Raw genomic sequence first — 15,440 nt, 5'->3', positions numbered from 1 at the left:
AACAAGCCGGGTCATACACGGGAAGCAAACAAACAACGCAGAGTACACGCACACCAGGGGTCAGACACACCAGAACAGCAGTATAACTGACAGAGAATGCTAGTTTGGAGTGAGTATAAATACCCCTCCCAGATCCAAAGAGAGGCCTGCAAAAGTTAACCCTGTGAGAACAGGACATTAACCATGTTCTAACCATGACAGTACCCCCCTCTTAATGGGGGCCACTGGACCCCCAGGTTTCTCAGGGTACCTGGCATGAAAAGCCCGCACCAGTCGATCAGCGTGCACCGAACTGGCCGAAACCCACGATCGATCCTCAACGGAATATCCCTTCCAATGGATAAGGTACTGAAGTCTCCGGCGCACCCACCGCGAATCAACGATGCACCCTACCTCGTACTCCAGTTGACCCTCTACCAACACTGGTGGAGCCACAGATGAGGGATCTTCTCTAACTGTCCCCACAGGTTTTCATAGGGACCTGTGGAAGACGTTAGAGATTATGAAGGAGGTGGGCAACTGTAATCTGTATGCCACCGGGTTGATCACCTCTACAATCTTGTATGGGCCAATAAATTTGGGGCCCAACTTCATAGAGGATATTTTAAGTTTGATGTTACGTGTGGATAACCAGATTTTTTCCCCCACTGTCAACGCAGGAACCACCCCCCTCCTCCTGTCTGCAAAATGTTTGAACTTCTTCTGGGCTTTGGAGATGTTCCCCTGTACCTCCTTCCAGAGGATTTTTAATTGTTGTATCATCCCCTCGGCACCAGGGCAATCCGAATCCTTACAGGAAAATTCCCCAAACTGCGGAACAAACCCATAATTGACCAGAAAGGGAGACTTTCTGGTAGACTGATTAATCCGACAGTTGAATGCAAATTCTGCCATTAGTAATACCTCACACCAGTCTTCCTGTCTGGAGGAGGCCAGGCATCTCAGAATCTGCTCCAATGACTGGTTTGTGCGTTCCGTTTGTCAGTTGGATTCCAGGTGATAGGCAGAGGAGAATGACAACGTGACCCCCAACTTCATGCAAAACGCTCTCCAAAACCTGGCCACAAATTGCACACCCCTGTCCAACACCACGTTCACAGGCACTCCATGCAGTCGAACAATGTGCTGTATAAACAAGCAGGCCAAGGTTTCAGCGGATGGTAATGCAGGTAATGGCACAAAGTGGGCTTGCTTAGAAAATCTATCAACCACTACCCATACCACTGAGTTGCCCTTGGAAGGTAGAAGGTTAGTGATAAAGTCCATGGACAGGTGTGTCCATGGTTTATCCAGAATTGGCAAAGGCACCAATTCCCCGGCCGGCCGGACCTGATAGCTTTTAGAGCACGCGCACACCCCACAAGTATTCACAAACCTTTTTATATCAGTACCCATAGAGGGCCACCAAAAGCCCCTAGCTACTGCCCCCCGGGTAAACGAAAAACACAAATATCCTGAACTAAAAAGTAAAAAATATACTGCAAATAATGCATAAAGGTAATAATAATAATAAGGGCATTTAGTAAACATAATTTTGATCAAAATAATGTACAAGCCATCCCGCCACGTCATGGCAACCCTTGTGGGACAGTCCCTACTCTAGTATTTAAAACCTTTTCACTTGCCAAGTGGCGTGAATGTGAATAAGGGTCGAGCGGCTGAACCACTAGTAACAGCTTAGGCCAGACTGGATGGCTTTCCCAGCTCAGAAAGAGGGCGGTCACACCCATATATGCACTGAATGCACAATGAAATGAATAAAAAACAAATCTGAACTGAGAAAAGTAAGTTAATGTGTATGCACAATGTAAGTGCATATTAACACATGACCATTAATCAGAGAAAACGAAAAACACAAATATCCTGAACTAAAAAGTAAAAAATATACTGCAAATAATGCATAAAGGTAATAATAATAATAAGGGCATTTAGTAAACATAATTTTGATCAAAATAATGTACAAGCCATCCCGCCACGTCACGGCAACCCTTGTGGGACAGTCCCTACTCTAGTATTTAAAACCTTTTCACTTGCCAAGTGGCGTGAATGTGAATAAGGGTCGAGCGGCTGAACCACTAGTAACAGCTTAGGCCAGACTGGATGGCTTTCCCAGCTCAGAAAGAGGGCGGTCACACCCATATATGCACTGAATGCACAATGAAATGAATAAAAAACAAATCTGAACTGAGAAAAGTAAGTTAATGTGTATGCACAATGTAAGTGCATATTAACACATGACCATTAATCAGAGAAAACGAAAAACACAAATATCCTGAACTAAAAAGTAAAAAATATACTGCAAATAATGCATAAAGGTAATAATAATAATAAGGGCATTTAGTAAACATAATTTTGATCAAAATAATGTACAAGCCATCCCGCCACGTCACGGCAACCCTTGTGGGACAGTCCCTACTCTAGTATTTAAAACCTTTTCACTTGCCAAGTGGCGTGAATGTGTATAAGGGTCGAGCGGCTGAACCACTAGTAACAGCTTAGGCCAGACTGGTCCTCAGAGTAAATCAAGATGTCATCCAGGTAAATGACTACGTAACGTCCAATCAAGTCAGAAAAAACAACATTAATAAAGTTCTGAAAAACCACAGGAGCGTTAGTGAGGCCAAAGGGCATAACCAGGTTTTCAAACAGCCCCTCAGTTGTCAGGAACGCTGTTTTACATTCGTCCCCCTCTCGGATCCTTATAAGTTTATAAGCCACTCGTAGATCGAGCTTAGAAAACCATTTGGCCCTCGTGAGTTGATTGCATAGATCAAGAATCAACGGGAGAGGGTACATGTTCTTAACAGTAATTTTGTTGAGTTCTCGAAAGTCGAGGCATGGTCGCAACCCACCATCTTTTTTCTTTACAAAGAAAAACCCCGCTGCCACGTGTGAGACCGAGGGCCGAATATGCCCCTTGCGAAGGCTTTCTTTAATGTACTCTTTCATAGCTTGGCGCTCAGGCCCGGACAAATTAAACAAACGAGCCTTGGGTAATTTGGCTCCAGGTACTAAATCGATAGCACAATCATATGGTCTATGTGGTGGGAGCGCCTCAGCCTCGCTTTCGGAAAACCCATCTTTAAAGTCTCTCAGGTACTCTGGAATACCCTCCAGACCGACAGATGACACAGATACGGATTGACAAAAGGAACCGGGTTACAACACAGACCATTATCATTACATCCCCATCGGGTGATCTCCCCCTTCACCCAATCAATAAGAGGATTGTGGCGTTGCAACCAGGGCATTCCCAATACCAGTCCTGCAGGCAGATTATTCATAATGAAACAACTTAGATTTTCCACATGAAACTTCAGACATAAAACAAATTCCATCCCTGGTAAGAGGGGATGAATCCACAGCCACAATTTTAACCGGGTCTTTTAACCTGACTGTCCCTATCTTATTAAGAGTCACAACTTGGGCATCAATCAGATTAATGGAGGAACCACAGTCAACAAAGGCGGTGGTCATAACAGGACCGCCAGCAATTTCCAATTCAACCTGGAGCATCATTTTTGTAAGTGGGAAAAAATGTACCTGGGAGTCTGGACAACCTCCTCGATTGTTGCCCAGACTCAGTCGTTTCTCTGAAGAAAGGCAGGAGGGGCAATTCCTTTTCCAATGTCCAGAGGCTCCACAGTAAAAGCACAGTAGGTTGTCTCTACGGTGACTTCTCTCTTTCTCCTTAACCGAGACTGACCCAACCTTCATAGGCTCAGATACAGGTGCAGTGTCACACAATTTGGGGTACAAGGGAGACTCTTGTTGCATCATTCCTCTAGCATGGAGTCTCCGGTCCATACGGACCGCCTGCATCATGGCGTCCTCTAGGGTATAAGGAGGCAGATATAATGCCAGAGCGTCCTGCAGACGGTCAGAAAGGCCCCTGCGAAACAACCCCCTCAGGGCAGCGTCATTCCAGGATACTTCGGCGGTCCAACGTCTAAACACTGAGCAGAACCATTCAGCAGAGTGCTTCCCCTGTGTCACACTCATCACCATATCCTCAGCCAGACGCACGCTATCAGGCTCGTCATAGATGTGCCCCAGAGCCTCAAAGAACAAGTTCACTGACATACATTCAGGAGCAGAGGAAGACAGAGAGAAAGCCCATGCTTGCGGAGCCCCCCAAAGTAGGGAAATAATGACCCCCACCCTCTGGAACTGATCCCCGGAGGAGCAGGGCCTTAGAGAAAAAAAAAGCTTGCATCCTTCTCTGAAAGACCTGAACTCCTTTTTATCCCATGAGAACGGGTCTGGCAATTTGACCGGAGATTTGGGGGATGCTAATGACACATCTGGGTTGCCCTCCCAGGGCTGTGGGGTACTCGGTACCGGGCCGATATCAGTGGGATGTGTCACAGCAGCGGTGACCCAGACCGTGGCCCTGGGCGCCCAAGCAATGGCGATATGTAGTTAATGGTGAATAGTTCGTGACGCCACCTGTGGTGATTGGCAAGCAAGGTGTTAAGCCAACGCTGCGTGCAGATCCTCTGGGGCTGATGGTGTGTTGCAGCATAGATGGTGTAGCTCCCCACAGGCGAAGCTGTAACCCCAGGGCAGTGTATAGGCACAGGCAGTGTGAGGAATGTTGGTACCCAGATGTAGCAGTGCTGACGGGGTTGGCTCACAAATGAATAGAAGACACCAGGGCTTGCAGTTCCAAAGCTTTACTCACAGTTCGTGGTACCCACTGGTGCCTGCCTCCGTGCCGTGTCCTCCGGGGTAGAGAATCAATCAACCTCCCGGGCAAGTCAGGATTCTCCTCTCCAACACTCCACCAACATGTACCTTTCCTGAACGACTCCTCTATTGTGCCTTGTAGCATGAAGAGCTCCAGTACCGTGGTACTCTGAAGCTCCTCCTGTCAGATGTTCCTAACAACTCTCCTTGTACGGCAGACAGCTGTAGCCTACTTCGGGGACTCCCTTTATCCTGAGTCCCGGCTCTCTATACAGATGCTGTTGTGCCCCAAGTCTTGGATGGGAGTAGTGCATTTACAGCCAACTACTCCACCGGTGTCTGCTGCAGAACCATAAGTGTCCATACAACCTCGGGGACCGGGCCCCGGCCTTGCGCTGAAAACCTATAGGCTGGGTTCCTCTTCCAACCCACATCTCCTCTCTGTTCTCCTACTCCTTCGTTCCGCACTGTTCCTTCTCTCTCACTTATGGAAGCTTAGGTTGCAGTTCTATGTCTTTCTCCATCTGTTCCTTTCCCGTGCCAGCTGACTCAGGTCACTGAGGCAGCTGCAGCACTCCATCCTCCATCCCTTCTTCCAGGGATCTGTCCTCAGTCTCTCCTGACTGACTGACCCTCAGACTAACCTCCCGACTGACCTGTCATTCTAAACTTTCCCACTCTTTTATATCTAACTACACCCACCTCCCAGCACATCTCGTGTTACGAAGCAAGGAACCATGAAAGGTGCTCTGCCACCCTCCAAGCACGAAGCCGCAACGTGGTCAGTGCTGAACTATCCTGTGTGTGGGATGCAGGTGTTGGAGTGTGGAAAGGAGTTCCCAACTTACCTAGGTGGTGGGGCACTACACCTTAGGAGAAGGTGCAGTACCTCTGTGGCGACTGAGCCTCAGGGGCGCCACACATCCCTACCCCCAGAACTAGAAGCCCCTGCATCGACAGCCCCCTGCACAGTAACCACCAACTGTTGCTGGGTATGGGCCATCGTGCACTGTTCCACATTGAATTTATGGAACATTTGGGTCAGGTGCTTGACCTGATCAGCCAAGGCTTGTATGGGGTCCATAAGGATAACACACACTTTTTTTTTTCTCTTCAGAGGAAAAAAAACCTGAAACGGTCAGATATAATGTCAGGAACACTGCACTGCACTTGCTCACTGAGCCAGAGCGCGTGTCCTGAGTACAAAGACTGTGCACAAAGATACCTGCGGAGCAGGCAGCAGTGGTGACAATGCATGCTCCAGGACCTGAATCACGTGACTGCTGGGGGCGTGGACTACGCTCCACGGAGCTAGGAGCTGCAGGGAAACTCCTACAAAGGTAACTACAGGGCAATGTTGCCAAGGGGCATAGACAGAGACAGAAACCAGATCAAGCCGAGGTCAAAGCACGAGATAGCAATACAGTACCAAAGGGTTAGACAGAATGGATAGTCAGGATGTAGCAATAAATCAGAAAACCATAACGGGCAATAGACGGTACAATAGGGGTAAACTGTAACGGAGTAACGATAGCCAAACCAGGAGGTCAGAACCAGAAAAGACAATGGTACCATAACGAGAGACGGAGTACAGAGTGAGGGAACAAGTCGGGTCATACACGGGAAGCAAACAAACAGCGCAGAGTACACACACACCAGGGATCAGACACACCAGAACAACAGTATAACTGACAGAGAATGCTAGTTTGGAGAGAGTATAAATACCCCTCCCAGATCCAAAGAGAGGCCGGCAAAAGTTAACCCTGTGAGAACAGGACATTAACCATGTCCTAACCATGACATGAACACTATAAATCCCCATGGGCTCAATGAAACAACTGATTTGTTCAACTGATTTATTTATGGAGTCTGCTCTGTTCCCCTGTGCAACCCACCACAATTTTCCTCTGTATTTTGTGATACAGATCTGACAAACATCTGCTCCTTGTTATGAAGGGTTTCATCCCTTCATTGTGTTTTTTTTTTAATTGTTATTTTTTCTTTTTATTTTAACTTTTTATTTATTTATTCATTTATTTGTATTTAATTATTTTAGATTTTTTTCTTTGTTTATTTTTTACTATTTATTTTTATTATAGATTTTTTTTCTTTTTTAAAAAATTGTTTTTTTTTCTTTCTTCTTACGCAGTTTTTATCATCTATTTGATTTCAACTACCAACAAATAAAGAGATCCAGTCAAATCCTTCCATGGCTCAATGGTTTAAAACACAATTAGTAGGGTCCTGCTAAAGAATGAATGGGTTAACACCATAAGTTCAAGCACTCCCCCAGTTTACAAAGGTTTATTTATTTATTGAACTACTTTTTTATTGTGTTTCTCTGTATGTAGATTTTTAAATGTATTAACAATGGTTTTAAGTGATATTCTCCATTATATTTTATGATTGTTTGTTGTGTTTACGATGTATATATGTGCTTAAGTCTGATTCCCCGCCCATTGGGTGTGGCCTTTTTTTTGAAAGGAGGCGTCTCCATCTGCCTCCTTGCTATATATAGCAGACCCTGTATGTGTATGTGTATAATAGACTGTCCTAAGGAAGTGGTGTGATCACCACGAAACGCGTAGAAATAAAGTCTATTTTCTGTTGCATCCACTTGGACTCCTCTGGTACATCTTCCTGGCAGGTGAGCAGCACAGTCTGGTGCCCCATTCTCTTCACCTAGCAAAAGACACTGAAGCCAGTATCCTCCACCACTATGCCAGTAACTTTGTCACAAGGGATAATGGACAGATAAGTCATAACGTTGTGACAGTGAAATGTTGTCACAGAATAGGGTTAATTAACAGTAATATGTGATGCAACACAATTTTTTTGGCCCAAATTAAGACCACTAATAGGCTAGACAGTCTTAAAGTTAGACAAATTTATCAAACACCATGAAACCTGGCACATTTTAATACTGTGTAGTCTAAGTTTAAACTGTCTAAGAATTAGACAGTTTTGATAAATAATTGACTTTGAGGCAGAATTGTGAGCCACAATTTTTGCCGCATTTCTTTAGCCACATAGCATTCTGATAAGCCATGTCTGAGTCCGACAAGTTGCAAAAAGTGTCTAAAGCATATCATAAATGTGGCACAAGTCACAACACAGTTTATTGGTGTAAATTGTCCTACAATTCTGGTGCATTTTGGTTGATATATATGTCCCAATGAGCGTAATATTTTGAAGTCCTCTTCCATTTTTGGCTCCAGCTGTTGAACCATTTACAGACCCATTTTCTCTTCCAGTGAAGGCTTACTGCTTTGCGGTCTCCTTGGTTCATTTACCTCCCCAGCAATTTCCTTTTTTTCACCCCCTTTAGGTTTTTATACATCTCAGAGGACTATTTCGTCTCCCTGTGTCCTGCTTTGAGCAGTTTTCAGAGACTTCTGACAATTGCCGACACACCTAGGCACAATTTTCCGAAAGTTCCCCGGTGGAACATTATACACAAATGGTAAGCACGAGCATAACATTTACCTCGAATACTAAGAAGAGAATAGCTGGATGGAAACAGGGATTTGCAAAGCTGCTGTAAAATTAGATAACCAGAAGATGATAAAATGATTTCAACTCAAAATCATTTCATAATCAAGTCTAAGTAGGTACATTTTACCCATAAAAACGAGCGCATTTTTCATCCAGGTTTGGTAATTTAGTCTATTTAATGTTTCTCCTGTTCTCTGTTTTTCATCAAGCGCTATTATATTTTTCTATGACCCAGTGCTTTGCATTCACGGTGAGTGCTAAATGACGGTACGTAAAGAGGCAACATTATATATTTTAATCAGGTTGATATATTACCCTGTTAGCACTAAAATGTTGAGTGGCAATTTAGTGCTGCCGAATCTAGAACAATACACTTGGGGGATATTGTAGACAATCATGGAGGAGGTAAACACAGAGGTTACACAGGATGTAATACTGAATGTTCAGCTTCAGAGATACAAGAATTGGTAAGGTCTGAACCTTCCAAACATCATGAATAGATCTGTAACTTTTGCATACATCTTAGAATTGTTCCCTGTCCTTGGGATGTAAAGGGGGAATGAATCCAGTCTTAGGGCAGAGGTACCTTTCCGTTGTCTTTTCAGACATTGTTAAATGATTTAGTTTTATATAAACTTTTGAACATACTACCACATCCTGAAATGTGAAGATCATGCGTCAGAGGAAACGCCAACTGAGCTCTGAACTTGCAGCTCCACCAACAGACATGTCAAAGAATGCAGTTCTTAAAAACATAAGAAGCAATATATAAATCAATCCTAGGGCACAGTCAGACGGACGTATAACATGGCCGGCACCTCTCCTGACCTGAGCGTGACAGTTTCATATATTTCGATGCAGCTGTCAGGCTCAGGTCAGGAGAGGTACCAGCCAGTCTGATCACTGTGATGCAATTGTCGGCCATGTTATATGTCAGTCTGACTGGGCCCTTAAACTGAAATGATGTTGATAAGGTCTAAACTTTTCAGACATCAATCATATCCTAGAATGTGAAAAGCATGCTTCACAGGGATTGTCTACCGAGCTCTGAACTTGCAGCTCCACAGGCAATCATGTAAAACAAAGCAGGTGTTGAAAACAAAAGAATCAATGCATATAAATCAATCCTAAACTCAAATTCAATTGATAAGGTGTAAGCTTTTCAGACACCGCTAGATAATGCAGTTTTCTGTAACTTTTGCACATTCTACAATATCCTAGAATAGTTTTCAGTACCTAGGATGCAATGGAGAGAGTACAGTTTTAGGGTAGGAGTGCCTTCTTTTTGGGGCTTGACTATGTAAAAAATAACAGCATTAGACTAAAATACTTGGAAGCCAACATGACCTTTTCTTCCAAATCCAAAGGTTATTATATTCATGGATTGATTTGCTTTATTGGTTGCATGAATCCCCCTGAATTCGTGCTGAATTCTGAACTTGCAGCTCCTAAAGTCCTCATTCCTCACCTGCCTTCCAGCCATCTGAGTTCATCCTGAGCAGCGGTGTTGTGATTCCGCTCATCAGGTGAGCCTAACATAAGGTGTTAAACACAATGCCATAGATACACATCTAAAATATTTTTTCAAGAAATAAGTATACCATTTACCAATAGTTACATAAAAATAATCCTATAACACAAGCACTTTTTTCTTTCCTCCATCTTTACCTAGTTGCAGAATTTAGCTAAAGGTGGCCCAGATTATCTGGTTCATAATTTATGTAAAATTTATTTTTTTTAACTTTTGATGTTTTTGAATTTCCATATCACTATATACACTCCTCAGCATTGAGATTGCAACACCGAGCAGGAACAGTTATGGAATTATGGAAATCATAGGATACGTAGACATGTTAGTGATCTGCAAATGATCAAAAAATGGAAACAAAATGATCACTATATCTAAGTTACTACAGTACTGAGCATGAGGTCACGTAAAGAAATCCCTGCACTTACAGCCTCAGCTGTTATCACTGAGGATACTAATGGTTGTCTGAGTAACATTCTGCTGCATTGAATGCACTTGGGCAAATCATCAAGATCCTCTGCTCGCAGCTCTTTTTCAATTCCCAACCATTGACGTCCCAGATGTCCTCGATGGGAGACAAGACCGGAGACGCTGTAGCACATGGGAGCAGGTTTAGGTGGCAGGTTGCTCACAGTAGAACGATCAATATGTGGCCTGGCATTGTGTTGATGAACAGCTCCTGGGACACTTTGGGAGAAATGTACCTAAGATCACCATGAAGTACTTGTGTAAGGGAGAGGACATAGACAAAATTGAATATGGAGACAACTGGAGTCAGTAGATTTAAGGATCCAGGCAAAAAACCCAAGAACGTGCCCTTGGGGCCAGGTTCACTGATATAGGTCATATTGTGGTAATATGGTATCGTCAATATCGGGACCGATGAAAAATGGTAGGTTGAAGAAATTTTGATTTTATTCAGAATCCTTTATACATATTTACAATTACTCTGTTTTGTACATTACAAGACTATTGTGAACCGTGTTCTTTTCTTATTTTGACACAATTTTTTTTATTGAATTGCCTGGGGAATTGTTGATGTCAGGGCACCGTTCCCAGTTTGGTCTAAAAGAGAAGATAAGCCTTACAATCCTTTAGAGTAGCATTTTTTTAGCTTTACTTTAGGTAATCAATGAAACATTCAGCCTCTATCAGATAGCGACATCATCTGAAGCTTACACCGAGAGCAGCCAATAAAGCTGAGACGTAGAAGTTGGAACATGAGTGTAAAATCTATAATATTGAGTGATATCACAGCAGCCAGGCACCTCTCGACTTGTGCGTTACACAAAAAGCCATCTGCATGTTAAGAGACATGGCAATACACGCTCGTTATTAATAGAAGATGGGCCTAGTGACAGCTGCTTAAAGTATGTAAAGTGATTCTGGTTATGGGATGATTTGAGGTTGTCATCGGATGGGTGTTATGGGAAACTGTTTGGGACATCCAAAATACCACTGGAAAGTGAAGAAAATTTCTTAACATTTTATATTAGCGTACGTTTCCTAAACATGGAATAAGCGAACCAAAAAAAAAAAAAAGAAAACAAAAAAGTTGATAAAAATAAGTAAAATGTTGGCGGCATGACATAGAAAGAGCGGGGTTTATGGCCACTGTAGGGATTCATGCTAATTGGACACAAGCACTGTATCCCTGCATGTACTCTACCAGCTGTCAAACAGTGAGGGGTTTATTAAAACTCCACAAAGTTGGCACAAATGTGTGACAAAATAAACAAAACAGTTCACACAGCAGATACGGGCTCACCTGTTTAGAATAAAGTCCACTTTCTCTCCCACTGGTAGAGACTGACTAATACAACAAAGTCCTTTTTTCCTCCCACACACAGACAGCTCCTAGTGTGCTCAGCTGCCTTATAAAACACCAGTAAAGCATAGATTGGAGATACAGTATGGGAGCGACTATTTCCACCCAACCTGTTCTGGTTGCTCCTAAAACCTGGACCTAAAATCCAGTCCCATTAAAAACTTCTCAAAAACTTACTGTTGCTGGAACCTCATTTCCAGGACACATCACGAAGCTAGCCACCTCGGTCACACATACCTCCCATCCAGGACTTTACCACCTGATTTCCTGCACCACTCTACTGAAAGTATGTCAAACAATATGGTGGTCAAAATATGGACCAAATGTTGCTTTTTTACTTATCTAAAGAAAGTGGCATTAACGGACTGTAATGCATTTATCAATTTCCACCCTAAAAGTGGTGTATAGAATAGATCCATTACATATAAATCCCCGGAATTTGGTGGCACACGAAGGTTTTCAGATTGTTCCCTATTGATACATAACCCTAGAAGCATTTAGCATTTCTGCCTTGATTCTGTTGAGGGTACTATCAATTGAAATTAATTTATGGTCTCAATTAAAGGGCACTTGTTGTTTTGGATAACTCTTCAAAATGTGTGTGTAAATAAGGAATAACACTAATTCTAGCAATTAAAGGACGTATTCTGCTTTTTTTTTTGTTACCAGTTTTCCCCTCTGCAGACTTTATCTCTAATTTTCAGTTGTCTCTGAGCTAGTAAGTAGAAACCATCTGCTATGATGTTTTCCCCTACACAGCAGACAGGAATTTCTGCTCTCCAATCTCTAAGTAGCACATGCTCAGAAGCAGCAGGGTAGCTGTAAATCTTGCACTGGGTGAGATAAAGCACTTACTAGAAAGCTGTGTGTTTCCGTGCTTCTCTCTTTTTTTTCTCAGCTCCTCCCTCCTCACCATGGCAATATGCAGCTGTAATCTAATCTTGAAATGTAAAGTGCTGCGGAATATGTTGGTGCTATAGAAATAAAATTTATTATTATTATTATTATTATTATTATTAATTCATTAGTGATCTGGAAGACCATCTTGTTTTGATCTACACACATTTTGTTTTTACGTATTAATGATTAGTTCCGTAGGTAGGGGAGTGTGAAAGGGAAGAAATGGCTCATAAGAGGAGAAAAAAAAACATATTTTTCTTATAAAAATAAATTACATCGCTTCTTATATTCCTTTATAAGATTGATTTACAAAGTTTATTAAAAGGCCAGTGGCCATTTAAGTTTTATAGGTTATATGTGTCATATGGGAAGATTCACGATGATCTCAGTTCTTATTATGTAATGTTTACAGCCTTGATATTTGCTGTTTACAACCTTTCGCTATCTTTTTTGCAGTGTGGGTCTTCTGGCCTGCGTGTTTGCTTGAGTTTTCAAAGGGTACTCAGCAAGGCAAATGGAGCAATTGTCTATGAACTCAAAATTCCCTTTCTCTAAAAATGTTATAAAATATTTTTTTTTTTTTTTTTACATTTAATTATAATCACTAATTTCTTCAAATTGAGGTACATTTCACTGGCAAAAAAAGACACGGCTTGTACATAGCTTAGTCTTTTCTGTGGATACGGATGCGAAGCCTTGACGGTAAAGAAACAAGACAGAAGAATTGACGCCTTTGAAATGTGGTGCTGGAGAAGGGTGTTACCAATACCATGGATGATAAGAAAAACAAACAAATCAATTTTGGAACAAATCCAGCCAGACATGTCACTTGAAGCAAGGATCACCAAGCTACGACATGCCTACTTTGGATACATCATACGAAGAGAGCAATAACCGGAGAAGGACATCATGGTCAGAATAATATAAGGAAGAAAGCGAAGAGGAAGACCAGCAATTTGATGGCTTGATGCTATCAAGTTAAATGCAGAGAAGACCCTATTGGACCTACCTAGGCTTTCACAAGATCAATCTTCTTTCAGAGTGTTCATCCAACAAGGAGCCATGGCTCGAGATCTAGCCGAAGGCTGTGCAGCAAATTGCATTGAGGTTATGGATGTCACAATTCCTCTGCTCAGAGTGTCTGGGACTCTGTAATGGACAGCTCTGTCATCTTTTGCTGTGCTGGGGTGTGCTGAGCTGTCGGTTCTTTTATTGACAGCTCAGTTGACCTATCTGACTGGAAGGTGCAGAGATTTCCACAGGTGCTCCATGTTCTTGGTTATTGCCCTGCTATTTAGGCGAGCTGTCTGGCGCAGATCATTGCCAGTCAAAAGCTTACTCAGCCTGTGCTCTCTGATGTGTTCGCCTGTATACTGTGCTGTAAGTTCTGATCTTCTTCTGCTGCCGACCTTTGGACCGTGTTCAGACTACCTGTTTATTATCGCCCGTTTGCATCTGATATTCTGCTGCTGACCTTTGGACCATGTTCAGACTACCCATTTGTTATTTCCCCTTTGCTTATGCACTATTTCTCTGGTATTCTGACCATGGCATACGACCTGACTTACGACTTCGTATTTTCCCTTGGTTTACTACGTGATCTTTTGGTATTGACCCTGGAATGTCTGACTGCGCTGATTCACAGCCTGGCCGTGGGTTGTGACTAGCGTTACAATAGATTTGACACATCTTGGAAACCCTGTGCACAAAAACTGGAAATAGATTTAACACCTTAACGACCGCCAATACACCTGCTAACGCACCTTTTAACGGCAGCAGTTAAGGATACTTATTCCTCGGTGCCACTTTTTAACGGCGCTGAGAAATAAATGTATAGTGCCCCCTGCGTCAGAAAATCTCCGGGGTCTCAGCTACTGGGGATAGCTGAGACCCTGGAGAACACGATACGGGCCGGATTTCTTGGTTCCCTGTCAGGTGATCGCCATTACTCACCGAAAAATGGCGATCATAAAAAAAGTCTCATTTTCAGTTCATTTGTCTCTCCTCTGATATGATCTAGCACATCAGAGGAGAGAGAAATGGAGTTCCCTGAACCCAACCGGTACCTCCGCCATCCCTGTACCCTCTTGCTCCATCCCCTGTTCCTCCACGTCATCTTTAAGGAAGATGCGCCCGCCGAGATCTGCCGACTGGTACCCAGCAACAATAGGAAATTTTTCCTATTGGTTCATTTTGATCACTGTGATAGACCCTATTACAGTGATCAAAATAAAAAAAAATAGTAACTCAAGCCTTCGTTTGTCCCCCCTTAGATAAAAATAATAAAATAAAAAAAAATTAATTTATTCCATGCTATGCAGTTAGGGTTAAGGCCCCGTAACACATAGCGACTCACCAGCGATCCCGAAAACGATATCAACGTGTCAGGATCGCTGGTGAGTCGCTACATGGTCCCTGGTGAGCTGTTAAACAGACAGCTTCACCAGCGATCAGCACCAGCGACGCCGAGCGCGCGGCGTCGCTGTGTACTTTAGTTACCAGCGCGCTGATGCAGGGAGCTGGTAACTAAGGTACACATCGGGTTTCTAAGGGACGTGCGTCACTTAGAAACCCGATGTGTACCTTAGTTACCAGCTCCCTGCATCAGCGCGCTGGTAACTAAGGTACACATCGGATTTCTAAGTGATGCACGTCCCTTAGATACCCGACGTGTACATTAGTTACCGGCTGATCACTGGTCTCCCACCTGTCACACGCAGTGATGCGTGCTGGCCAGCAGGAGACCAGCGATCAAAGAAATGTCCAGGGCTTTCCAAGAGCGATCAGCGATACCGGCAGGGGGGCCGGTCGCTGATCGCTGTCACACACAGCGATCACGCTGGTGAGATCGCTATGTGTGACGGGGCCCTTAGAGTTGGGGTTAGGGTTGTGTCAGGGTTAGAATTGTGTTAGGGCTAGGGTTGTGTTAGGGTTAGGGTTAGGGTTGGTGTTAGGGTTGCGTTATGGTTAGGGTTGTGTTGGGGTTAGGGCCCTGTCACA

This window comes from Dendrobates tinctorius, unplaced genomic scaffold, assembly GCF_039654945.1.
Source record: "Dendrobates tinctorius isolate UK_male_01 unplaced genomic scaffold, ASM3965494v1 ptg000158l, whole genome shotgun sequence".
Lineage (NCBI taxonomy): Eukaryota > Metazoa > Chordata > Amphibia > Anura > Dendrobatidae > Dendrobates > Dendrobates tinctorius.
The sequence above is the reverse complement of the archived record's forward strand: the minus strand, read 5'-3'. Positions refer to the sequence as shown.